Source organism: Bos taurus, chromosome 24 (genome assembly GCF_002263795.3).
Source record: "Bos taurus isolate L1 Dominette 01449 registration number 42190680 breed Hereford chromosome 24, ARS-UCD2.0, whole genome shotgun sequence".
Taxonomy (NCBI): Eukaryota; Metazoa; Chordata; class Mammalia; order Artiodactyla; family Bovidae; genus Bos; species Bos taurus.
This window is the reverse complement of record NC_037351.1, coordinates 45,901,717-45,925,696: the sequence shown is the minus strand read 5'-3', so window position 1 is coordinate 45,925,696 and position 23,980 is coordinate 45,901,717. Positions and strand designations below refer to the sequence as shown.

General features: G+C 46.4%; 1 protein-coding gene, 1 long non-coding RNA gene and 1 other non-coding gene across 8 annotated transcripts in view; 1 reads left to right on the top strand and 2 right to left on the bottom strand.

Moving 5' to 3' along the window:
* The window catches only part of C24H18orf25 (chromosome 24 C18orf25 homolog), an 85,610-nt gene extending 72,914 nt beyond the window's left edge, over nt 1-12,696 (bottom strand). For 4 of the 6 annotated variants that reach the window (XM_024984403.2, XM_024984405.2, XM_059880992.1 and 1 more), the window contains exon 1: nt 11,970-12,249. The gene's annotated coding sequence lies outside the window, so the exon portion shown is untranslated. 6 annotated transcript variants of the gene reach the window in all.
* A 225-nt stretch (nt 12,697-12,921) lies between these two features.
* On the top strand, nt 12,922-15,906 carry LOC104975782 (uncharacterized). The gene is made up of 3 exons (XR_815227.4): nt 12,922-13,008; nt 13,899-14,005; nt 14,517-15,906. It is a non-coding gene; the product is annotated as an uncharacterized lncRNA (long non-coding RNA).
* Nucleotides 13,819-13,922, bottom strand: LOC112444237 (U6 spliceosomal RNA). Its single transcript, XR_003032491.1, has one exon. It is a non-coding gene; the product is annotated as a U6 spliceosomal RNA (small nuclear RNA).
* Nucleotides 15,907-23,980: the final 8,074 nt, after the last annotated feature.

Sequence of the window (23,980 nt, the reverse complement as noted above, 5' to 3'; positions counted from 1 at the left end):
TATTCAACTACACACTTTTATTACCGAATTTCTGATTCAAAAATGATGCACTTTCCCAGCACTAAAAATCAAAGCAATTGGTCTGTTTCTATATTTTTGTTAAAAATATTTACTTCTTACATAGATGAAACTTAAAAGTCATGTGACCACCAATAAGAATGTAGCTAACTCTAAGATACAGTAACTCTAAGATGAGAAACGCTGGGCTGGAAGAAGCACAAGCTGGAATCAAGACTGCAGGGAGAAATATCAATAACCTCAGATATGCAGATAACACCACTCTTAGGGCAGAAAGTGAAGAGGAAATAAAAGGGGAAAGTGAAAGAGAAGAGTGAAAAAGCTGGCTTAAAGCTCAACATTCAGAAAACGAAGATCATGGCATCTGGTCCCATCACTTTATGGCAAATAAATGGGGAAACAGTGGAGACAGTGTCAGAGTTTATTTTCGGGGGCTCCAAAATCACTGCAGATGGTGATTGCAGCCATGAAATTAAAAGACACTTGCTCCTTGGAAGGAAAGTTATGAACAACCTAGATAGTATATTGAAAAGCAGAGATATTACTTTGCAAACAAAGGTCCACCTAGTCAAGGCTATGGTTTTCTCAGTGGTGACGTATGGATGTGAGAGTTGGACTGTGAAGAAGGCTGAGCACTGAAGAATTGATGCTTTTGAACTGTGGTGCTGGAGAAGACTCTTGAGAGTCCCTTGGACTGCAAGGAGATCGAACCGGTCCATTCTGAAGGAGATCAGTTCTGGGTGTTCATTGGAGGGACTGATGCTGAAGCTGAAACTCCAGTACTTTGGCCACCTCGTGCGAAGAGTTGACTCACTGGAAAAGACTGATGCTGGGAGGGATTGGGAGCAGGAGCAGAAGGGGACGACAGAGGATAAGACGGCTGGATGGCATCACTGACTCGATGGACGTGAGTCTCAGCGAACTCCGAGAGTTGGTGATGGACAGGGAGGCCTGGCATGCTGCGATTCAGGGGGTCGCAAAGAGTCGGACACGACTGAGCGACTGGACTGAAATGAACTGAACTGAACTCTAAGATAACAGAATTTCCTCCTTTCAAGACAGTAATGCTATGAAACAGATTATAGCTTGCATCTCCTTCTAACTCATTTTTTAAGTAGTAGTAACTCATCTCACATGCTAGTAAAGTAATGCTCAAAATTCTCCAAGCCAGGCTTCAGCAATATGTGAACCGTGAACTTCCTGATGTTCAAGCTGGTTTTAGAAAAGGCAGAGGAACCAGAGATCAAATTGCCAACATCTGCTGGATCATGGAAAAAGCAAGAGAGCTCCAGAAAAACATTTATTTCTGCTTTATTGACTATGCCAAAGCCTTTGACTATGTGGATCACAATAAACTGTGGAAAATTCTGAAAGAGATGTGAATACCAGACCACCTGACCTGCCTCTTGAGAAATCTGTATGCATGTCAGGAAGCAACAGTTAGAACTGGACATGGAACAACAGACTGGTTCCAAATAGGAAAAGGAGTACGTCAAGGCTGTATATTATCACCCTGCTTATTTAACTTCTATGCAGAGTACATCATGAGAAACGCTGGACTGGAAGAAGCACAAGCTGGAATCAAGATTGCCGGGAGAAATATCAATCACCTCAGATATGCAGATGACACCACCCTTATGGCAGAGAGTGAAGAGGAACTCAAAAGCCTCTTGTTGAAAGTGAAAGTGGAGAGTGAAAAAGTTGGCTTAAAGCTCAACATTCAGAAAACGAAGATCTTGGCATCCAGTCCCATCACTTCATGGCAAATAGATGGGGAAACAGTGGAAACAGTGTCAGACTTTATTTTTTTGGGCTCCAAAATCACTGCAGATGGTGATTGCAGCCATGAGATTAAAAGTCGCTTACTCCTTGGAAGGAAAGTTATGACCAACCTAGATAGCATATTGAAAAGCAGAGACATTACTTTGCCAACAAGGGTCCACCTAGTCAAGGCTATGGTTTTTCCAGTGGTCATGTATGGATGTGAGAGTTGGACTGTGAAGAAGGCTGAGCACCGAAGAATTGATGCTTTTGAATTGTGATGTTGGAGAAGACTCTTGAAGAGTCCCTTGGACTGCAAGGAGTCCCAACCAATCCATTCTGAAGGACATCAGCCCTGGGATTTCTTTGGAAGGAATGATACTGAAGCTGAAACTCCAGTACTTTGGCCACCTCATGAGAAGAGTTGACTCATTAGAAAAGATCCTGATGCTGGGAGGGATTGGGGGCAGGAGGAAAAGGGGATGACAGAGGATGAGATGGCTGGATGGCATCACCGACTCGATGGACGTGAATCTGAGTGAACTCCGGGAGTTGGTGATGGACAGGCAGGCCTGGCATGCTGCGATTCATGGGGTCGCAAAGAGTCAGAAATGACTGAGCGACTGAACTGAACTGAACTTCCCTAATATGTAACTGGAATCAAGGTTTAAAAAAAAAAAAAATCTTGACAAATCAAGTCATGTGTCTTTAAAACCACTCTTGTGTCTTTGTCCAACTTTGCCTACTCTATACCTAGAAATTTTTTTATTAAAATCCCTGAAGTGTTTTGAAGCTTTGCCTGGTTTGGGTTTTTATTTTACTTTATTTATGTCTGTGTTGGCAAGTCTTTGCTGCTGTGTGTGCTTTTCTCTAGTTGCAGAAGCAAGGACTACTCTCTAGCTGCGGTGCTGGGGCTTCTCACTGCAGTGGTTTCTCTTGTTGCAGAGCAAGGGCTCTAGCGCCCTTGGCTTCGGTAGTTGTGGTACATGGGCTCAGTAGTTGTGGCTCCTGGGATTTAGAGCACAGGCTCAGCACTTATGGACCATAGGCTTTTGGTTTTAGTTGCATGTGGGAGCTTCCCAGACCATGGAACAAATCTGCGTCTCCTGTCCAGTGGTTAAGCCTCCATGCTTCCTCTAAAAGGGGTATGGGTCTGATCCTTGGTCAGGGTGGTAAGATTCCACATTCTGCATGGCGCAGCCAAAAATAAATTAAAAATAAAAGAGAAGTTTAAAAAAAATTACATAGAATCAGCATTATTTCTAATAGAGTAATTTTCATTTTATCTTTCCAGATAAAATAGACAAAACAGACACAACTGCCAACAGCCTAGTAAAGCTGCTCCCTTACATTTCGAACACTATATAAAGTGGCTGTATATTTATAAGGATGCAAAACCAGACACCATGAAACTAAGCATCTTAAGCCACATAATGCAAACAACGTAAAAAACAGTATTTTACTAAAAATCAAAATAAAACTCCCTCTCTCCAGATATTTAGTTCTTAGAAGACATTCTACTACAACAGTGATGTTCCCAAATCATTTAAAATAGAAGAATTAATCTCTTTTCTATTTTATATACATAAATACTAACATACTCTAATGACAACAGTATTCTTAAGTACCAATATCTCAAAATAAATTTTGCTTTTGAAGGACTTCTTTCAATTATTTGTCAGGATTTGGGGTAAGCTTTTCCACTGAGAAGTTGTAGCACAGATAATGTGGACAGTGCAGAAATCAAAACTCGAGATTGGCGTTCCTTCACAGCTCAGTGGTAAAGAATCCATCCGCCAACGAAGGAAACCCGAGTTTGATCTCTGGTCCCGGAGGGTCCCACATGCTGCACAGCAACTAAGCCCATGTGTCACAACTGCTGAGCCTGTGCTCTAGAGCCCAGTAACCTCAACTACTGAGCCCATACGTCGCAACTACTGAAGCCATCATGCCCTAGAGCCCATGCTCTGCAGCAAGAAAAGCCACTGCCATGAGAAGTCTGCGCACTGCAACCAGAGAGCAGCTCCCGCTCGCTGCAACTACAGAAAAGCTCACACAGCAACAAAGACCTAGCACAGCCAAAATAAATAAATAAATGCATTTATTTAAAAAAGATCGAGATTGAAATAAAAACATCCACAGAATTACAGTACAGTGGAAACAACCCTTTCTACACAGCAACTCATCTCTTCCTTTCCCTCAGCTCTCAAAAGAAAAAGGTTGAAGAGGCTATAACTATAAGCAAGACCGAGTATAAAGACTCAGAACTGGGAATGATGTAAGGCCTTCAGAGTAAAGAACTGTGAGTAAGTAATGGGCAATGAGCACTGTCAGCTGCTAACACTGCAGAGACCCAAACATTAAGTGCCTCCTGCTGCAAGTATGCAGCATCACCTAGAAAATATTTTTGCCCCCTCAAAGAAAAAATGAGAAAAGAGATAATACATTACAGAAACCAAATCTACTCAACCTTTAAACCTAATATCAATTAACAAGAAACACAGGAGACTGGTATACCACTACAGCAATGTTAACTGGAAATTCAAACTGTGGGAAGGCTCCTGTTTTTTCAACAAATAACTGTCCAGGAAAAAGAAATGGGGGTGGGCGGGGGCGGGGGGGGAGGTGATACCTATAGATTACAACACAATGCAGAGACCTACTGGACTCAATCTGAATAACTGTAAAAACACACTTATGAGATAGGAGAAATCTGAACATTGAATAGCAGATGCTATCAAGAAGTACTGCTAACTATTTTTCAGTGTGATAAGTTATTTGGTTTTTTTTTCCTTCAAGAGTGAATGTGACTAAAACACACTAGAGTACAAAAGGGCTAGAGTGCAGAAAAGGAACACTAAAAATTAATGCAGCTGAATAGATCTGGCCTACTCGGAACTGAAAAATAAATTATGAGATTGCAACCAGGGGAAGAGAGTAGCTTTACTTGCTTGCCAGCCAACCTCTTCTCCACTGATATAAGCTCTATAAATAGGCCCCAAGTGATAATGGCTGCTCAAATCACTTCATGTTGCAGATACTACCACCACTGACATGCATCTGGCCCAGAACCAGTGCTGTGAATAAACTAGCATCCAGAAAGAAGCCAAGGAAGTTATCAAATGTAAAGAATGCACCAGCGCTAACAGACCCTCTAAGTACTCATAAGCACTATTAGTGTAAATCAAGAACAATTTTAAAGCACAGGTTCTAGATTTCCTCCAAGATCTCTGCTCTGGCCATTTTCTATCTCCCTCAGAAGAGGATACAAATAAAGATGGGTTACCACACGCTGGGACCTGAGGTCCCCTAAATATTGCCAAAAACCTATCATGCCCTCAGGCTCATAGCAAATAGTAGAGATAAATAATGGGGAACCCTTGATGATATAATGCTCATTTAAGAATAAACTATGCTTCTATGCTAGGTTAAAACTAAGGCAGACAGGATACTGCTTAAAATCTTGACCACGTGAGGTTCTTGTTCTTAGTACAGAAAAGAAAACAGTCCTGTTTTCCTAGAATTTTAGTCCACACCCAACTTCCCCATCCTCAACAATATCTTTCTCTAATTATAACACACCTAACAAAACGTTGACTCTGGACATCATAGAAGCTATTTTTTTAAGCGAAATAACTCAGTAAAAAAATAACTTCTACTGATTCCTTTGGTCAGTACCTGGTTTCCAGAATGTTAACCATGCTAATGAAAACTTGAATTTGTCTTACCTAAACACAATCCTAGTTTATCCACATTCTTGGGAATGGCTGCTGCAAATAAACAAGATCTAACATTTAATTTTGTTGCTCTTTGAACAACAATCAGAACAAATTTACCAATACGTGGACTTTAAGTCCAGGCAGAGAAAAAAGTATTTGGTACACGAACTGGCAGTACGAAAAAGAAAATTCAAGTCTCCAATCATTTTCTTTTACTCTTACAGACCCGTTTAAGAAAAAATCATTTTCCAATATCCGATTTTAAATTATTTTATAAATGAAAATACTAACTCCATACACTAGTTGTCTGGTTATCCAATACTTTTTTTCTCCTACAGCCTGCTTTTCTTCTCCACATTTTAGAGCAGGAAAGAAACAGAAATCATCTGGTTCCCTAGATTTGAGTTCCTTCAGCATAAATTTCTTTTATTTTTGTGCCCATCTCCACCTGGTGCCTGAGTGCTCAGAAAATGGGTTTTTAGTTTAACCAGGTATAACTGCCCCACCCTCAAATTAAGTTCTGCCGACAGATTTCTATTTTTGATTAATCTTCACGTGAAATGTGGGAGACCTGGGTTTGATCCCTGGGTTGGGAAGATCCCCTGGAGGAGGGCATGGCAACCCACTCCAGTATTCTTGCCTGGTGAATCCCCGTGGACAGAGGAACCTGGCGGGCTACAGTACATGGGGTCGCAAAGAGTTGGACACGGCTGAGCAACTAAGCTCACAGCACAACTAGAAAATACTCATCCAAGTAGTTTTAAAAGTAAATAAAGTCAAATTAATAACTCAGGACTTGCATCATCTATCTATTGGCTATTTCAAGTGACAGAATCTGAACAAAGAGGTATGAGGTATCTATTTTGAATAAAGACATGAAAGAGAATAGAAACAAAACTTAAACCCTATTAACGGATAGACTTGTGGTTGCCAGGAACAAGACAAGTAGGGGAATGGAAAGAGAGTGGGGTTATGCAATACAAGCTAGCATATACGGAATGGATGAACAATGGGGTCCTGCTGGATGGCCCAGGTAACTACACTGGATATCCTGTGATAAATCATTGTGGAAAATAATATAAAAAGAATGTATACACACACACACACACACATATACCTGTTCACAGCTGAATCACTTTGCTGTACAACAGACATTAATACAATGCTGTAAATCACATACACAGTTCAATAAATAACACACACTGCAAATTATTTTAAAATCATATTTACTATTATTCACTTCTATTAAAATGCTATGATAAATGTGTATAATATATATAATACATATTCTCTCTCCTGGCAGTTTAGAAATATGAGAGAGTAAGACAAACAAGGTAATTGTAGTTTCACCTTGTCCCTTTCTTTTACCACAAGGACCTGTAAGCCGTATGTGAAAAGTGACTGAACATCAATCTCACTTCTGCTAAAAGAAACTGCCCACACAGAAGCAGGAAACACTGTTTACTTCCCTAAGTTCAATCATGAGTTCTGAAGAGTAAGGTAAGCAGTTTCAATGAAAGCACTGGCCACACCATCCAAAATCACTGATACTCACAACTTTGCTTAGGCTGTTCCCTAGCCTGGAATGTCCACCTGGAAATCTATTTCCAGTTCCAAGTTTAAATGTGTATGTTTTCTTCAACCTACCAACCTTCAGGTGGTGAATTCAGACAAAAGTATAGTATTCAACACTATAAAGAAAGGATTAGGTTTGTACAAAAGTAACTGCAGTTTCAGACCATGAATTTTAAATCATTATAACTAGGCTCATACACATTTTTATTAATCAACTGGAAACCATTACAATCAACACATTTTTGCCAACAAATCAGTCTGTCCCTACAGTGTAAAAATACATGCTTCAGTATTCAACTAACTCTTGGAAAGCATTTTCTGCCTTCTGCTGGTTGTGGAAGCATTTTCCCTGCAAGAAGTTGTCTAGATGCTTGAAGAAATGGTAATCAGTTGGTAAGAGGTCAGGTGAATATGGCATATGAGGCAAAACTTTGTGGCCCAATTTGTTCAACTTTTGAAGCACTGGTTATGCGACATGCGGTCGGGCACTGTTGTGAAGAACTGGGCCCATTCTGCCAACAAGTGCTGGCTGCAGGTGCAGTTTTCAGCGCATCTCATCAATTTGCTGAGCATACTTCTCAAATATAACGGTTTCGCCAGGACTGAGAAAGCTGTAGTGGATCAGACCAGCAGCAGACCACCAAACAGTGACCATGACTATTTTTTGGTGCAAGTTGGACTTTGGGAAATGCTTTGGAGCTTCTTCTCAGTCCAACCACTGAGCTGGTTGTTGCCAGTTGTTATATAAAATCCACTTTTCGTAACACACCACAATCTGATCAAAAAATGGTTCACAGCTGTTGCACAGCATAAGAGCAGATGACACTTCCAAACAACGATTTTTTTGATTTTCAGTCAGATCATGAGGTACCCACTTATCGAGTTTTTTCACCCTTCCAATGTGCTTCAAATGCTGAATGACCACAGAATGGTTGATATTGAGTCCTTTGGCAACTTCTCATGGAGAGGAAATGGCAACCCACTCCAGTGTTCTTGCCTGGAGAATCCCAGGGACAGCAGAGCCTGGTGGGCTGCCGTCTAAGGGGTCGCACAGAGTCAGACACTACTGAGCGACTTAGCAGCAGCAGCAGCAGCAGCATGTAGTTGTAAGAGGATCAACTTTGATGACTGCTCTCAATTGGTCACTGTCAACTTTGGATGGCCAGCCACCACATCCTCATCTTCAAGGCTCCCATCTCCTTTGCAAACTTCTTGAACCATCACTGCAATGTACGTCCCTTAGCAGTTCCTGGGCTAAATGCGTTGTTGATGTTGCAAGTTGTCTCCACTGTTTTACAACCCATTTTGAACTTGAATAAACAAATCACTCTAATCTGCTTTTTGTCTAAAATCATTTCCATGGTCTAAAGTAAATATAAAGTAAACAGCAAGTAATAAGTCATTAGCAAAAAAACAAAGTGAAAAATACCCATTAGAATGATGTGTAACAGGACTTCCCTGGTGGTTCCAGTGGCTAAGACTCCCCAGCTCCCATTGCAGGGGGCCGGGGTTCAGTCCCTGGGCAGGGAACCAGATGACACATACATACCAGACCTGGCACAGCCAAATAAACAAACAAATAAAATTTTTTAAATGATGTATAATATAACCACATTTATTTAAGAATGTATGCCAATATCAAATAGCAAAGTTCAACAATGCAAATCCACAATTACTTTTGCACCAACCTAAATATTATGCCATGAAGACAAAGAGGAAGCTTAAATATGTATTATTAAGTCAAAGCCAATCTGAAAAGTCTACATACTGTATGATTCCAACTATATGACATTATGGAAAATGTGAAACAGTGGTAACAGTAAAAAGATCAGTGACTGCCAGTCGTTGGAGGATGGGTGGGATAGAGAGATGGACAGACAGAGCATTTTTAGGGTAGTGAACGTACCCTGTAACACCATAAGGATGGATACATATCACTACTCATTTGACCAAATTTACAGAAGATACAACACCGAGAACAGCACTGTAAGCCTAGGAAAAAAAAAAAAATTTAAGTTTCTTTAGCATCAAGGCCTGCCAGTCACACTCACCAAGCACCAGCAACAAGAGCACTACTGGCGCACAGCAAGCGACCAATAAATTGGTGCTGGGAGAATGAAGAGGTCCCATCTGAATGTTTGGTCTCTGTTTTCACAATGGCTCTTCCCCTCTTCTACAGTCTCATAGCTTTTTATTCAATTATCAATGTCTATTCATTTTTACTTACACAGCAAAGTTTATTTGGCCCTAATAAAAATAATACAGAATACCAAAATCAGTGTGGTTCAAAAGAAAACACATTAATAGTACAGCATTTTTCACCTTTTACAGATTTTCTCAATTACTGCCAATTCAGTAAATATGAATATAAACTGTTTTCATGGTGCCAGTTACTTGCAAGAAAATCAGGAAGGTCTAAGATCATTTGTCAAAGTTACAAACATACGGTCTCGGTCTCCAGTGTGTATGTATGTGTGTGTGCTTAGTCGCCTAGTCATGTGGGACTCTTGGTGATCTTATGGACTATAGTCATTAGGCTCCTCTGTCCATGGGGATTTTCCAGTCAAGAAGACTGGAGTGGGTTGCCATGCCCTTCTCCAGGGGATCTTCCCAACCGGGGATCAAACCCAGGTCTCTTACATTGCAGGTGGATTCTTTACTGAGCCACCAGGGAAGCCCATGTGTGTGTGTGTCTGTGTCTACGCATACATGTATCACTTCCAAACTTTCAAAAGAAAGAAAACATTCTAAGTGCCCACATGTCAACTCTATTCATGCACACATCAAAATAAAACCATAAGACTGAAGATCCCAGCAAAACAACCCCTTGAATAATGAGTAACTACACAACCCCCTAGAAGTTACTAGTCATACACACAAGGGTAATGTCACATATGAAACAGAACCTTTGAAGAACAAACACTGAGCACTCAGTTCTCTCAGAACCTCATTAAATTATAATCTAAAGGTAAATCTATCTTTAATCATGCAAACTATAAAACAAAGAGCATTTATGACATTCTTTCATAAATGCATTTAAGAATAATACAAACTGAATTAGTCAGTAATGTAACATTATGAGCTTAATATGAAGCTAACAACAGAGAAAGTTTCCAGTCCCAAAATCTAGTCCATCCTATTTTTCACAAATAAGATGTCAGAAAAAAAATTTTCCCATTAAGAAATCATATTTAGCTGACACTTCAGGTATAATTACCTTGAAGTTTCTCCTTTCCTATTTTATGTTTTGAAGTTAACCACTTTGTTAACATTATAAAAAAGGTATGGTTTCACATGTCAAGATTACAGTGGTACTGAAAAGCACTCTGAAAGAATATGATTTAGAAATGTCTTTATTTCTCATTTTACAAAACTGCATGAAATTTCACTAAAGCTCTTCATAAAGTAGCATATAGGTCATCACAGTAAATTTCATCATAAGTTTCCTGAATTCAAATTTAATTCCTAGTTTTATATTTACTGTGCATAAAGCACTCAAGTAAGTATTGTATTACCCAGACTATTTAACAAAAATATTACACTTCCTACTAAAAAAGATCAACACTGTCACTCCTCAGGACATCAGGTAACATGTAGGCCTCCAAAAATGATTGTTAAAAGGCAATGTTCTTACTGAAGGGATCCAGATTGCCAGGATCAGCAAAACCACATTAGAAAGTTAATAGCCTCCCTCCTTAAAATATCCCAAGAGAAGAAAGAGAGTAATTTCAAACTGTTAACACACGACACTACACAAGAGCCTAAGCAAAACTGCCAGATGTATTTGTAATGAAAAGGCCCGACCTTGACAAAGCATCATCAGTGGGTTTTGCATCCTACTGGGTGGAAGGATTCAGAAAGCAGAAGCTCAGGCGAGAAACCAAAAGCACATCCAGCACAAACTGCTCAAGCGGTTCAATCTGGAACAGGTACGGACGTTCATTCCTTCAACCTGTGAGCATCTATTCTGTGATAGCAGAGAGGACGATTTAAAAGGGAGAATGAATGACGGGCTGAGGTTCTGTGGGGAGTTGCCGCCCCAAGACACTGAAATCGGTGCTACGAGAAAATAAAGTACAAAGTACGAAGTACCACTGAGGAAAAGACAAAGATGATGATGAAGTTGAGGCTGGTCAGGTTACATCCTCGTCGGGTTTTTCTAAACAGAGTTGACAAATTCGCCAGAAAGAGGTCAATTTTGGAGACTGACACATCCCTCCCATTGACCAGGGGGGCGTCTGCCGACCGAAGAAGGTAGTGGAAGCGCCCAAAAACGCAGGCGGCGCCAAGCGGGAGAGAGCCTTCCTCCCTCCTCCCAGGCCTTAGCAGCCGCGGTGCTGGGGCGGCCGCCCGGGCTCTCAGAGGAGTCCGAGCAGGTGTCGGCGCCAGATTCCCGGCTCGCGGGGCCAGTAGAGTTGGCAAAGCCGCCGCGGCCACTACGCCCGGCCACCCGGGGTCCCGGAAAGTTGCGCGAAAGACAACTCCGGGGCCGCGAAGCCGCTCCCCACCTCCCGCGCGCGGCCCACGGGCTGCGACACCTCCAGCCTCCGGGGAAAGGGATCCACCGGGGGCAGGGAAGCGGGGAGAACGGTTCGGCCCGCCGGGCCCGGAGGACGCGAGGGTCACCGGCGAGCCAGTGAGCCAGGGGTCGGGCTGTTTTCGTCCCTCCAGTCGGCCGCTACCCGGGCCGCGCCTCCCGCCGGGTTCCGGGCTTGAAGACCCGGCGCCCGACAGCCCTGCCCGTCACGACCCCGGCGCCCTAAACGCCGCAGAAACCTCGCCCGCGGCCCGCACCCCGTCCCACTGAACCTGACCCCCCGCTTCCCCGGGAAGCAGCCCGGGTCCCACGGCTCGGATCGGAGCCGGGCCGCGGCCCTGGGCCCCGTCGCGCCTCACCTGCGCTACGCAGCAGCCCCGCACCTCGTCGCCCGCTCCGCGCGCGCCCCGTCGGGGCACGCACCGAGCCCCCCCTGGCCGGTTCCCTCCGGGCCGCGGCGACTAGGAACGCGACGGCCCCACCGTCGCCTTCTCTCCTCAGCACAAGCTCCAGCGACGAGTAGAGGGTTGCGGTCAGGACCCCCACCGGGGTCAAGGGGAGGCCAAAGCGAACCCCACCGCCTCCGCAGCCTCCTCCACCAAGTCCCTTCACTCGTCCGCGCCGCCCGGAGAAAATGTCACCAGAGGCCGTTCCGCTCGGCGCCTCACTTCCGCCCGGAACCACAGAGCCCTGAGCCCGCCCGGCTAGAGCGGCCGCTGCGACGGGGAACCTCTAGGGACGAGCGCGGGAGGCCGAAAGGAAGCCAGACAGCGCCATCTGGCGGGACGGACCTCACGCTCCTCCGGCTGCAGCTCGCCTGGCGCGCCGGCATCGGCCTCCCGGGTTTTCCCACGCTCCCTGTATCCGCTCAGGCAGTTCCCTTCTAAGAAATGTCTTGCCCCCGGGGGGCGGGGGGTGTCGGGAAGCCAGTCAATACAAGCCACGGATAATGCCCTAAGAGAAAGTCGGCGCTCTCTTTTCTGTGCGCTGCTCAGGACTCACCCCTCCTGAAGCGTTACCGAAGGAAGCTCTTGGCGTTTGAATCCTTGAGTCACGCCGGCAAGGAAGTCCGCTCCGTTCTCTTCCCCACCTTTTCGCGGATGCCCACGGCTCTACTCGCGGAGACTTGGCTGTGCCTCTCTGATGCAGTGGCATCAACATTCCGTTCAAGTTTTCTGGATGAACCTTGCACGCCTTGCAGACAGACCGCCACCTGCTGGTGAGTCAAGAGTCCCCCAGAGAAACTCCACTCCGCCCCGTACGCGCTATGCAAGACGCCCCAAATCCCACCTTTGCAGTCACTCCGGATTTGCACTAGCGCGCCCTGAGCTTTCGACGCCCTTCGCTGAGGTCTGGGATCGAGGAAGAAACGTGCTGGACGCGAGACCTGGAAAAAAGGTGAGGTGGGCTTAAGAAAGAGAAATCTCACAACTCAAGATCTGGCCAACGCTTCGCTCTCCCTAAAAGCAGGGTTTTGAGAAATAAATGAATACATAAGGGCTTGAGGAGAAAATGTCAAAGGGATTTACCTTTTCAGGAGCCGTGCTGGGAGTTGGGGTGACATTCCACTGGAGGACATTCTGAAAATCACAGCGCCGGTTCCATGCTTCCCTTAACGTCAGTCTCCCCTTTAGATCAGGCCCTCCAGCTCCCCCAGTTCACTCATTTATGCCTCCTGCCTACAGGCATGGGAATTTCCCATTCCTTCATGAGTAGATTGATAAAATAATAATAATAGCTAACTTCTCTGAATGCGTGTTATGTGCAAGACACTTACTATGCATCTAAATGGACTCATTCATCTAATTCTCACAAGAACTCCATGGGTCTGGTGGTATTCTTGGCCCCAGATGACAAAAGTGGAGCCAGACAGTGGTAAAGTGACCTGCCCACAGTCGCTCCTCAGAAAGTGGCATGACACCGGCAGCTCAACTCCAGAGCCTGCATTCTCAACTGCTACCACCACGTGCCTCCTTGAAATTCAGTGAGAACATACTATGTGCCAGATAAACATTTTGTTTATGTGTGTTATCTCATTCATTTATTTCCCTGCTTCCTTAGTCCTCAAGGAATTTGAGAGGTTTTGGGGGTAGTGACAAGAGCCCAGGCTCTTTCAGGAGAAAAAGAGAAAAGGACTAACTACTAAGATGACAGCTGTCGGTCTGAAATGAATGAATGAATAAGGACAAATACATTTTTTTTTCACTAAAAAATAAGGAATGCTTCTCGAATTTGCATGTCATCCTTGTGCAGGGGCCATGCTAATCTCTGTATCCTTCCAATTTTAGGGTATGTGCTGCCGAAGTGAGCACTACATTCAGTTTTAAAACAGCCTCTCCACGATCTTATCTCATCAGTACTGCAGAGATGCTGAAGTAGGACCCTGACTTCTGAGGTACTGACTTGGCTCCTTCTGTTTGATACCAACAAGTCAATTCACTACAATGACTGGACTGCTTATTTTTGGAGTCTGGGGAGTTTGATATCCTAATTAATTAATTAATTAATCCTAATTAATTAATTAATCCTAATTAATTCCCTAGTAGCTCAGCTGGTAAAGAATCCATCTGCAATGCAGGAGATCCCAGTTCAATTCCTGGGTGGGGAAGATCCCCTGGAGAAGGGATAGGCTACCCAGTCTCCAGTATTCTTGGGCTTCTCTTGTGGCTCAGCTGGTAAAGAATCCACCTGCAATGCAGGAGATCTGAGTTCGATCCCTGGGTTGGGAAGATCCCCTGGAGAAGGGAAAGGCTACCCACTGCAGTATTCTGGCCTGGAGAAGTCCATGGACTCTATAGTCCATGGGGTCGCAAAGAGTCAGACACAACTGAGCAACTTTGACTGACTATTACTGCCATATTTAGATCCCTAAATAGGGCGCTTGCTGTCTTCTTCCCCTTCTGTAGGAGCAGGAAGTGCTGGACAGCTGATCCTACTTGTCTTGGAATTGCCTCCTGGAATCTCCTGTGCGTTATATACTCAGCCCTCCAAGCTCCTGAAATCTCATCTCCGTAAAACCAGCCCAGTCTAAACCACATCCTGTTGCCTCTGTAGGAAATTTCTCTCAAGATCCCTTTGCTCACAGATACTGTCCTATCACTGTGTCTACCTGTTGCCCTCTCTGTGGAGTTACTGCTGCATCACATCAGTAGTTCTACTCAGTCTGTCATAAACCCTGGAGGCCCAGCCTTGAGTCATTTTCAGCTTCATTGCTTACACCTGATTCATCGTTGGACCTGGGGTTGGGCTGACAGCAGGCGCCTAGTCAGGATGTGGCCGGCCTTGCTTTGACTAGTCTGTTCTCTCCTGACTGAGCAGGTTACTTTCAAAATTTGCCCCTGTAAGGCGGACACTATTGTTAGAACCACTGGTTAGATGAGGGAAATGGGGGATCCGAGGGATGGAACCTTCAGCTCTGGGCTACCCCTCCCTCATGTAACCACCCTGACCTTTCCTCCCCCGCTGGCATCAGCAGTCTCTGCTGCAATCTCCCTGCACCTGCCGTGAGGCCATGGAACGGTTGAGTGCAGGGAGGGGTGGTGTTGACCGTCTTCACTGTAGTGGCCTCATAATTTCATTCAGGTCACTATGTCCAGAGTTAACATCCCCTGTTCTGCCTCACAGCGTCATCCCACAGAATTAAAGTAATGTCCCCATATTGGAAGGCCGTCCGGAAGCAGGCTGAGTAGTAAGGTGACTTGGTCTCCAGGACTGAGGGCTTTGGGGTCTGGACAGATCTGGGTGTGGATCAGGTCTGCCTCCCTCGAGCAGAGTGACCTCCGGGCAGTTCTGTAACCTCCTTGAGACTCAGCGTCCTTGCCTGTCAAACAACTTCTTGTGAGGGGTGAGGGTGAAATGAGTTTAGGTAAAGCTCCCAGCACTGCTCTCGGCTCAGAGAGAACACTCGCAACAAGGCTGTTGTTCAGATGGCAACACTCCAGGTCAGCGCCTCCCACAAGCACAGACTCACATGGGTCAAGTACGGTGGTGTTGCCATCTCCAGGGACTCATATTTCCAGAGCAGCAACTTCACGTGGAACCAGAATGGAGCAGGGAAAAAGGATGCCGTGAACGCAGAGGCACACCACCACCGCCCTGCTCTGGGCCTCTGGGGTGGGTGATGGTGGCTCCTCTCTCTATGGTTAAGTCCCTCTTTCCAATCAGGTGACACCCCTTCTATATGTAAAGTCTGTAAGTCTATTGAAAAGTGGAAATAAGTGCAAAGGACAGTTTTAACTTTTTCAATGAGTATGTGTTAACCTCTCTTTAAAAAAAAAAAATCTATTTGTTTTTGGCTGCGATAGATCTTCATTTACTCCACGTGGGCTTTTCTCTAAATGCGGTGAGCAGAGGGGTCTGTGCTGCCGTGGTGTCTCTTGTTGCAGAGGACGGGGCTCTGGATGCATGGGTTTAGTTACCCTGCACCATGTAGAATCCTCCTGGACCAAGGATCAACCCTGTATCCACTGCATTGGCAGGCACATTCTTAACCACTGGACCACCAGGGAAGTTCCTCTCTTTTTAAATAAAAGAATAGCCCTGGGAATTCCCCGGTGGTCTAGTAGGTAAGACTGCACTCGCACTGCAGGGGACGTGGCCCCATCCCTGGCCAGGGAACTAAGATCCCATATGCCATCAGTTCAGTTCAGTTCAGTTGCTCAGTCGTGTCCGACTCTTTGCGACCCCATGGACTGCAGCATGCCAGGCCTCCCTGTCCATCACCAACTCCTGGAGTTTACTCAAATTTATGTCCATTGAGTTGGTGATGCCATCTAGCCATCTCATTCTCTGTCGTCCCCTTCTCCTCCTGCCTTCAATCTCTCCCAGCATCAGGGTCTTTTCAAGTGAGTCAGTTCTTTGCATCAGGTGGCCAAAGGATTGGAGTTTCAGCTTCAGCATCAGTCCTTCTAATGAATATTCAGGACTGATTTCCTTTAGGATGGACTGGTTGGATCTCCTTGCAGTCCAGGGAACTCTCAAGACCATAGAACATGGCAATAAAAAAAAGAACAGCTCTGTGTAACAGCGCCTGACCCTGTGGGACCTCTAGGGTGGGAAGGGTGAGGATTTCCCCTGTTGCCTCATCAGTACTAGCACCCACCGCCCATCAACACAGATGCTTTTCCATTCGTAACATCTGCCCTCCTTTGCACCCGTCGTGCATCTTCTTTCTCATTCATCCGACACAGCAGAGAGTTCCGAGGGGGTTTGACCGAGTTGTCCTGCTCTGTGGTGGACACACTCCATACGTGGATGGGCATGGATGGAGGAAGTCTAAGCACCTAAGCTGCGGAGACACAGAAAACTGAAAAGATGTCAAAACAAGAAAGTGGCGCCAGCTGCCAAGTGGGTGAGAAGCTGGGAGGAGGGCGACAGGCTTGCAGACAGCTGTTGAGAAGGAGGAGGGCTCAGCGCCCGGAGGGCAGTGCTCGGGCCGACCTTCCTCGCAGCCGCCTCTGTGTCCAGCTCCGGGCCTGGCAGACAACATGGAAATAAATGTCTGTGACTGAAGGACAGCTGTGCAGAGAAGCTGACCTTTGGGGGCAAGGGGACAAGAGGTGGAAAAGTCCCCGGGATGTCTGAGGGATGACAGCCTGAGGGCCTGGCTGCCCATGGCTGGAGAGCGAAAGTGGGAGCCCTGAAGGTAGTAAGTCAGAGGCTTAATATGAGTGGAAGGAGCTGGGGCTTCGTTTTTTAAACACTCATGGGGAAGCCGTGTCCGAAGTCCTCACCGGACTTCTGGGGAGTGTTCGGGTCAAGGCCAGCAGAAAACGGACCCTCCCGGCCCACTTGGAGAGGAAGCAGAACATGGACCCCAGACTGTCCACGGCAAGAGGGGCAGGAAAGCTGAGGGAAGGAGGGAGAAAGTCGAACTGCCAGCCGCTGGAGAGAAAGAAAGGAAAGCTTTAGGAGAGAAAGGACGTGTTGCAGGGAGGAAGCCAATTCTGACTCCATGTTGGAATACCCAGTGGCTTGCCTGGAGGACCCTGCCCCTCTGCTTGTAAACTGTAAACTGAAATGCCTTTGTTCAGTTCGGGGAGGGATAGTTTGTCTCTGCCCACCTGTGAACACACCCCTTCCTAAGGCTGGACATTCCCTTGGAGATGTTTTGCAAGACTGAAGACCCTTCCACTTTACTTCCTCACCGCATCGCCCTGCCTATTTTGCCTTTTGACTTTAGTTCCTCATTGCTTCTTTCTCTCTGATCTATAAAAGAACCTGGCATCCAGACCCCAATAAGATGGTTATTTTGAGGCACTAGCCTGCCATCTTTTTGGTCTGCCAACTCCCCAGTTAAAGTCTCTTCCTTGTCTCAGCACCTCATCTCTCGGATTCATTAGCCTACGGTGCGGTGAGCAGAGCGAGCCTGGACTTGGTAACAGAAGGACCTGGAGCCCCAAGGACTTTCCCTGTGGGTGGCAGATAAGACACATCGCAAAGACACAGAGTGATCGGGAAGCAAAGACTTGTAAAAGCCTCTGGGTAACACGGGCTTTGAGGAGAGCATCTTCAGTCCTCCACCTTCTCCCCTGCAGCTCCAAAAACTGCAGCCTTTAAGTGGGAACAACATCAGGGGACTCTGGGTGTAATTTAAAAACTTATATTTGCTCTTTGTCCCAGGTCTCTGGCACAGAGCTCGTAAAATGCTTGGAATTTCCTGGGTGATAGGAGGGCCTTTTGTTATTTGTAAGAAGCCCAAGTTCAGGCTAAGGAAGCGATTCTTTTTTTTTTTTAATTGAAGTATAGTTGATTTACAAAGCAAGTGATTCTTGATGGACCCCTAGGGTCGCTTCTGGATGGGGGGCAGTTTCTCAGAGGAACTATCCCTTGAGGAGAGAGAGGGTTGGAACTTTCAGCCCCACTGCCACTTGCAGGAAGGAGATTGAGTTCAGTCACCAAAGGCTAATGGTTTCATTAACAATGCCTACATAATGAAACCTAGAAAACCCCCACCTGATGGGGTGGAGGGAGCTGCCAGGTTGCTGAACACACTCAGATGCTGGGATGCTCTCTCCTACAGAGCATGGAAGCTCTGTGCCAGCCCCAGCCCCACGACCACGTGCTGTTCCTGATTTGTATCCTTGGTAATAACCCAGCAACAGTAAGGAAAACGCTTTGCTGAGTTCTGTGAGTCATTCTAGCGAATTATCAAAGGTAGGGAGGAGCCGGGCTTCCCAGGTGGTGCTAGAGGTAAAGAACCTGCCTGCCAAGGCAGGAGATGTAAGAGATGCGGATTCAATCCCTGGGTCAGAAAGATCTCCCGAAGGAGGGTATGGCAACTCACTCCAGCCTTCTTGCCAGGAGAACCCCATGGTCAGAGGAACCTGACAGGCTACACTCCATAGGGTCGAAAAGAGTCAGACACGATTGAAGTGACTTGCACGCACAGGAGGAGGAACCACAGAACTCCTGAGTTTGTTATAGCCTGCAGAACAGAAGTGTGAGTCCCATAAGCCCAGGGCCACTGCTTGCAGGTGGCATCAGAAGTGAGACAGTCTCGTGGGGCTGAGCCCTGAACCTGTAGGACCTGAGCTGATTCTGGGCAGTTAGTGTCAGAACTGAACTGAGTGGCTGGGCACCCAGTTGTTGGAGAACTGGTGTCAGAAAAGAAATCACATAGAATCCTAAGCTTTGACTTGAAATAAATACGTTATATTTGGTTTCAAATAAACATGACATTAAGCAAGACCAGTCCTAGACCAAATCTCTCTTCAGACTCCTCACCTCCCTTCCCTGTGACGGCATCTCCCTCTTCATTGGCAGCTGCTGCTGTCAACACCCAAGCCTCTGGAAGGCAAGTTCAATGCTTGCCTGTCCCGGTGGTATGGAAACAGAAAGGAGTGCCTCTGAGGAATTCCTCTCTCCTGGTGACAGTGCAGGAAGCATTCCTGGGTGAGGAGGATCCGGAGTTTCCTCATTTGCATGTGGTAAGCAGCACGTCAGCTAAGAGTCTTAGGAGAGCCCAGGAAAGCATGCCTGCCATTCAGTCTCATTCAGTCCTGTCTACTAAGCGCAAGGCACACTGTAGGCCCTAGGCGTGGTGTTGCTTTAATCCTCACTGCAGTCAGCGAGTGTTAGTCACTCAGTCACGTTCTACTCTTTGCGACCCCATGGACTGTAGCCTGCCAGGCTCCTCTGCCCATGGAATTCTCCAGGCAAGAATACTGGAGTGAGTAGCCATTCCCTTCTCCAGGGAATCTTCCTGACCCAGGGACTGAACCCAGGTCTCCTGCGTTGCAGACAAATTCTTTACCATTTGAGCCACTGTGAGAGGTGGACCATAAAGAAGGCTGAGCACGGAAGAACTGATGCTTTCTAACTGTGGTATTGGAGAAGACTCTTGAGAGTCCCTTGGACTGCAATGAGATCCGACCAGTCCATCTTAAAGGAGATCAGTCCTGAGTGTTCATTGGAAGGACTGATGTTGAAGCTGAAACTCCAATCCTTTGGCCACCTGATGCGAAGAACTGACTCATTTGAAAAGACCCTGATGCTGGGAAAGATTGAAGGCAGGAGGAAAAGGGGATGACAGAGGATGAGATGGTTGGGTGGCATCACCGACTCGATGGACATGAGTTCGATAAAACTCTGAGAAATGGTGAAGGACAGGAAAGCCTGGCATGCTGCAGTCCATGGGGTCACAAAGAGTCAGACACGACTGAGCGACCAAAAAACAACAGTCAGCAAGGGGAGGGAGGTTTCACAGAAGAGGACACAGAGGCCCAGAGAAGACAGTGCCCCTGACCAAGACCACAGGAGCTAAATGGGCAGAGCCAGGATTCCTGGAGGAGAACATGTTACTTCCCTCAAGACCATGCATAACAGGGCTCCATGTAGAAAAAAATCACAGAGGCAGAGGAGGGACGTGAGGGAGGAGAAATTAATTCCTCGAGGAAGTTTTTGACCAGGGGCTTGGAGAAAGAGCAGGGCTTCCAAGGACAGAGATGAAGAGAAAGGTGCCCTGGGCAAATCAGGTCTGGCTTGAGGGAAGGCTGCACTCTGAAAGCAAAGCTACCACTGCAGCAACGGACAGTGAAATAGGTGTGTTTCTCACATAAGTGATGGATCAGGTGTTGTGATTTGGGACCTCGCCACCCACCCTCCAGTTTTGTTTTTATCTTTTTACTGATTAATTCCAACAATGTTCTCTTGTTTAGATAGCTTATCTTGACCACTTCGTAAGTATGACCACTTTGTAAGTATGACTTCATTAGCCGCTCCAAGCGGTCCTGAAGGGTAATGTGAGGTGGGTGTTGTTAATAGTTTGCCGAGATCATATATCCAACTGATACAAGGAGATTCTGAATAAATGCTTGTTCTTTTTTTTAAGTCTATTTATTTGGCTGCACCAAGCCTTAGTTGGGAGAAGGACATGGCACCCCACTCCAGTATTCTTGCCTGGAGAATCCTGTGGACAGAGGAGCCTGGTGGGCTGCTGTCCGTGGGGTCTCACAGAGTCAGCCATGACTGAATCGACTTAGCATGCATGCATGCATTGGAGAAGGAAATGGCAAACCACTCCAGTATTCTTGCCTGGAGAATCCCAGGGACAGAGGAGCCTGGTGGGCTGCTGTCTATGGGGTCGCACAGTCGGACACAACTGAAGCGACTTAGCAGCAGCAGCAAGCCTTAGTTGCAGCGTACAGGGTCTTTAGGTTGGCGCATGTGAGATTTTTAGCTGCGGCACTCAAACTCCTTGTGGTGGCATGCAAGATCTAGTTCCTTGACCAGAGATCGAACTCAGGCCCCCTGTACTGGCAGAACAGAGGTCTTAGCCACTGGACCACGAGGAAAGTCCCAGTGAATGTTTGCTTTGAATGAATGAATGAGTGAACAACTTATCCAAGGTCACCAGCACTAAATAGGAGAATCAGGACCAAACTTTGCTCTACAGCCTCCAAATCCCAGACTCTTCTCTACTGTTTGTAGCTGGGGGACTTAGCAATGTCATTGTGTGTGTGTGTGTGTGTGTGTGTGTGTGTGTGTGTGTTGAGGGTAGGGAATTAGGCTCATTATTGTGTTTTATAATGTGCTGATCGTTTGAAAAAGGCTTGGGGCCTGAGAACAATACAGGCATTCATTAAAGTACTTCAATAGACTGACAGCAGCAACAATAATCTAAAATTAAACGAAGCAAAGTATCTCATGTGACTCCTCTCTTGAGGAGTCGGTGCAAAAGCACCAGGCTTTGGGAAAACAGGATGGGGCTCTCTTGGAGAAAGACAAAGCAGAGATTTACAGAACCTGTGTGGGAGGCAGCAGACCAGAAGGGCCCCCAGCAGCCAGGCGGGCAAGTCCCCAGGAACACAGGATACAAGCCTTCCCTCCTCTTTGAGTAACTGATTAACTGGGAACCATGAGTAGCCACCAGGCCGAGGAAGGAGGCTTAGAGATCACCTCTTATTTTGCAGAAAACTGTATATGTTTACTAATTATACTTTTTGGAGACATATGTTTCTTAAAGCACTTAGTGGAACTGTTCTGGCTTTAAACAGAAAAATTATTTATTTATTATTTTCACGTGTGCTGGGTCTTCGTTGCTGTGCGTGGGCTTTCTCTAGCTACTGTGAGCGGGCTTCTCATCGCCATGCCTTCGAGGACTTCCATAGTTGCAGTGGCACAGGGGCTCACTTGCCCCACGGCATGTGGGATCTTCCCAGACCAGGGATCGAACTGGTGTCCCTTGCATTACAAGGCAGATTCTTAACCACTGGACCACCAGAGAAGCCCCGTTCTGGCTTTTTAATTCTGCTTGTGATTTCTGCCCCAAGTCCTTCATAGTCAGTAGACAGGCCAAAGGCCAGCTCTGCAGGGGTCATCTCAAGGTCCCTTTCTGAAGTGACGGGGAGGCCGCCCTGAGTGAATATAGGCTCACCACAAGTCCATGATGTTTGCAAAGCTGGAGAGTGTGTGCTGAGCTGGCTCCATTCTTGTCACACACAAAAACACTCAGCTTGTACCGCAGATGAGACAGAGGAATGTCTGCTGGCCATCCCTGCCCTCAGAGAACTAATGGACAACTAGTGTCTCCTGAACAAGTTACCTCCACTATGCAAGTGGCCTTACAGAAGGCAAACAGTTCGTCTTCACTTCGTGTTTACCCACTATGTCCAGGACCGCCCTTCCCCACCCCACCCCCCAAGCCAGTCAGTGCCTTTACCTACCACTCAAGGCCTTAGGACTTAGCCCTCCTTGTCTCTCTCCCCCACCTTCTCTTCCTGGTCTAGGACTCAGTCTCGAAGGTTTCTACTCTTTGTTTAAAAAAAAATTAATTAAGGAACCTAATTCTTGCTAGAGTGATAGCTGACTAGCAGATTACCCCTCTGAGGTGATGGAATTCTTTGTCCAACGAAAATAAACACTTCCCTAGAAGCTGTCAGGAAGTGACATAAAAGGAAGACATTTCAGACAGCAGGGCAGGTCAGTTGGGGAGAGGAAGATATTTTTAGTTCACCAGGTTTTTCAGCATTCTCAAATCATGATGTTCTGACGACCTAGGAGAGCCAGTCTAACACAGAGTCATCTGTGTGATCTCACCAAGGCCTAACGCCAACTGTTTTGCATTCCTGGTGTACCAGGAACCTGGGAAATACCAAGAAGCTCTAGAATTTACAACCCGAGAAGACAAAAATATCCCAGAGAGAACAACAGGAGGAGAGCTGAGAAGTGAGTTGGTGCTGTTGATTATCAGTGCTATGATAACTCAGAGAGGAAAAGATTGATGCTGTGTGGGAGGAGTCCCACTCGATGGTGGGATGAGACTGGGTCTGAAATGTAGGTGGAATACAAATATGGAACGTTGCACGCTCTTTAAACTTCAGAAGTTTCAAGAGCCTCTCTCCTCAACTCACCCAAACTGGATTTCCCATTGCCACAAGGACTGCAGGGAGCTCGCTTCCAGGCTGGCAGGTCACATCCTTTGGTATAATCACGTGCCTTCAACTACCCCTTGGGAGAAACGTGTTCTCAGCCAAACCCTGAACTGAGATTGTTGTGGCATAAAAGCCAGGAACACCTAGGAGACAGCTCATCCACCGGGAAAGCATGGCTACAAGGGTGGAGGATGTAGAGTCCCTGCCTGAGGCCTGCCAGAGTCCAGAAGAAGAGGAGACTGACACCGAGGATCATCCCAGCCGGTCCCTGTTCTGCTGCCTCTGCCCCATCTTACTCCTGCCTCCGCTCCCCTCTGGGCTCAGTTGCTTCAGTCCATCTCTTTTCGACCCCATGGACTGTAGCCCACCAGGCTCCTCTGTCCATGGGATTCTCCAGGTAAGAATATTGGAGTGGGTTGCCATTTCCTTCTCCAGGAGATCTTCTGGACCCAGGGATCAAACCTGCTTTTCTTTCTTCTTTTCTTTTTGCCACATAA